The sequence below is a fragment of the Epinephelus lanceolatus genome, chromosome 4, assembly GCF_041903045.1.
Source record: "Epinephelus lanceolatus isolate andai-2023 chromosome 4, ASM4190304v1, whole genome shotgun sequence".
Classification (NCBI taxonomy): domain Eukaryota; kingdom Metazoa; phylum Chordata; class Actinopteri; order Perciformes; family Serranidae; genus Epinephelus; species Epinephelus lanceolatus.
The window spans coordinates 48,849,074-48,852,783 of NC_135737.1; positions in this window are offsets into that span (position 1 = coordinate 48,849,074).

Genomic DNA, 3,710 nt, shown 5'->3' on the forward strand with positions numbered 1-3,710 from the left:
TTACATGTCGTTTTCTATATGTTCTCTGACATTTATCCTAACGATATGAGGCGGTCTTTGTGGAAAAAAAGCTTGGTTAGTGGACTAACTTTGCACTTGAGGGTTGCCCGTTCACTTACGTTTTAACAGGTCTGACGCTACTATGCGCCCTGGCTGTATCTAGGCTAACAGCTAACATGCTAACTATTATTTTTATGTCACTAGTCACTTGAAACAAATTTAGGACGATAGGAGACAGGTTGAAATAAACCGAAATTTCCCTTTAATCTGATCCAGTCTCCTGATGCGTCATATGAATAACACATTCATTAAAGGACCAGACTGTTTGTTGTTGTTTTTTCACATGAACACATCCTGTTTACATCACATCAGCTGATCATTTCCTGATCATCAGTTTTTAAACACACTTCCTTCTTTTGTCTTTATTTTTGCGACAGACAGAAATTTAACCCTTTACTTTTCATGTGATGCTCATGATGCGTTCAGGGACGCCTGCACATCACAGACCTACTGTCGTAAAGAAGTCAAACACATGCAGCCGTTATAATTATCATAAATATAATTCATTATAATAAAGATAATTGAGCCCATTCTCACTCCTTACTCGTAAATACTGCTGCTTTGTCAGTGTATTTGGCGTCAGATATACAGAGCCACCTTTCACGATGGTATGAGAAGCATTGGGTGGCGGCTATGTCTTGCCCTCTTTCACATAGAGGTGGCGCCACAGAGCTGTTAGGATGTCCCATCTTCACGCTGTGTTTAAATGTTTACACAGAACCAAACGACAGCGGCATCATGTCACTACAGTGTGTGATTCTTAGACAGCATGATGACATCACACAATCAAAATTTAATCATTTTTTTTAGGGAAATTTTATTTTAAAAAAAAAATAATAATAAAATATTATTTTTTGGACATTTCATTGACATTTTTGTGATATTTTATCCATATTTATCAACATTGTAATACAATTTTTGGACAAATTTCACTGTGACAACTTTGACCATCACTTTAGTTTTTATATGACACACACTTTTAGTAATGACTTTAAAAATATAGATTAATTTGGAGCGGATTATGTGAAGGTCATATATTCTAATCCTCACTTCCTGTGGGCTACAGCAACACTAAACCCCTGAGCTTGCCTGAGAAGGACTAAATGCACAAAGCTGCTATTTTTAAATATCCCATGGAGAGAGACTCTCACTGCAGCCTGTTCTATTTTGTTGTGAAAATGTGGGCGTGCAGCCTCGTTCTGTGGACGATAAACCAGGTGCAGACTTCCATCTGTGTCACCGCTGATGAGGAAATACAGCGAGTGCTGGACGGAGCAGTGAGTGACAACAACCCCGCCCACATTTAAGAGGACTGTCTGAACACACCGAGGGTCTAGGTACCATGTCTGAAGGCTTACTGCTGGCTCCAGAGGGACTGGACTGAAAGGGTTTGGTGGAGACGGGGCTAAAGTGTAGCATGCTGCGCCAATGACGTCAGTGAGGTGAAATTATGTCAGTAACAACTGTATGTATTTTCCTGTACCGACTTTAACCTCTCCCGAATTGATCATCTTGTCGATAACGCCGTAGGCTCGCTGCGAACAACACTTGACTCTGTAGCTCCTCTTAAAAAGAAGTTAACAAAGCAAAGAAAGTTCGCTCCTTGGTATAACTCTCAAACCCGTAAGTTAAAACAAATATCACAAAAGTTTTTTGGCGATTAACCAAACTGGAAGAATCTGGTTTAATCTGGGCAGACAGTCTCAAAATTTATAAGAGGGGCCTCCGCAATGCCAGAGCAAACTATTACTCAGCATTAATAGAAGACAGTAAGAACAACCCCAGGTTTCTTTTCAGCACTGTAGCCAGGCTGACTGAGAGTCAAAGCTCTATTGAGCCTTGTATTCCTTTAGCCCTTAGCAGTAATGATTTTATGAGCTTTTTTAATGACAAAATTCTAACTATTAGAGGCAAAATTCATGACCTCCTGTCCTCAGATAGTACCTATCTAACCTCAAACACAGCTGTAAGACCTAATATATATTTAGATTGCTTCTCCTCAATTTCTCTTCAAGAATTGACCGCAGTGATTTCTTCATCTAAATCATCAACGTGTCTCTTAGACCCCATCCCACCTAGGCTACTTAAGGAGGTCTTTCCTTTAGTTAACACTCATATATTAGATATGATCAATATATCCCTATTAACAGGCTATGTACCACAGTCTTTTAAGGTAGCTGTAATTAAACCTCTCCTAAAAAAGCCCACCCTGGATCCAGAGGTGTTAGCCAACTATAGACCAATATCTAATCTTCCCTTTATGTCAAAGATCCTTGAGAAAGTAGTCGCAGACCAGCTGTGTGATTTTCTCCATGATAATAATTTATTTGAGGAATTTCAGTCAGGATTTAGAGTGCATCATAGCACTGAGACAGCTCTAGTTAAAATTACAAATGACCTTCTAATTGCTTCAGACAAAGGACTCGTCTCTGTACTTGTTTTATTAGATCTTAGTGCGGCGTTTGACACAATTGACCATCAAATTCTGCTACAGAGACTGGATCACTTAATTGGCCTAAAAGGTTCAGCACTAAGCTGGTTTAAATCTTATTTATCTGATCGTTTTCAGTTTGTTGACGTTCATAATGAATCATCCTTACGTACCAAAGTTTGTTTTGGAGTTCCGCAAGGTTCTGTGCTCGGACCAATCCTATTCACTCTATATATGCTTCCTTTAGGTAACATCATTAGAAATCACTCTATAAATTTCCATTGTTATGCGGATGATACTCAGTTGTGTTTATCGATGAAGCCAGAAGAAAGTAATCAATTAACTAAACTCCATAACTGCCTTAAAGACATAAAAACTTGGATGAGCACCAATTTCCTGATGTTAAATTCAGACAAAACTGAAGTTATTGTTCTTGGCCCCAAACAACTCAGAGACTCTTTATCTGATGACATAGTTTCTCTAGATGGCATTGCTCTGGCCTCTAGCACTACCGTAAGAAACCTCGGAGTAATATTTGATCAAGATTTGTCTTTTAATTCTCATTTAAAACAAACCTCACGGACTGCATTTTTTCATCTGCGTAATATTGTGAAAATTAGGCCTATCCTGACCCGAAAAGATGCAGAAAAATTGGTCCACGCTTTTGTTACCTCTAGGCTGGATTACTGTAACTCTCTATTATCAGGTAGCTCTAGTAAGTCCTTAAAAACTCTCCAGCTAATTCAGAATGCAGCAGCACGTGTACTAACAGGAACTAAGAAACAAGATCATATTTCTCCTGTTTTAGCTTCTCTGCACTGGCTCCCTGTAAAATCCAGAATTGAATTTAAAATCCTACTGTTAACTTATAAAGCTCTAAATGGTCAAGCTCCGTCATATCTTAGAGAGCTCATAGTGCCATATTATCCCACCAGAACACTGCGCTCTGAGAACGCAGGGTTACTCGTGGTCCCTAAAGTCTCCAAAAGTAGATCAGGAGCCAGAGCCTTCAGCTATCAGGCTCCTCTCCTGTGGAATCATCTTCCTGTTACGGTCCGGGAGGCAGACACCGTCTCCACATTTAAGACTAGACTTAAGACTTTCCTCTTTGATAAAGCTTATAGTTAGGGCTGGCTCAGGCTTGCCCTGTACCAGCCCCTAGTTAGGCTGACTTAGGCCTAGTCTGCCGGAGGACCCCCTATAATACACCGGGCACCTT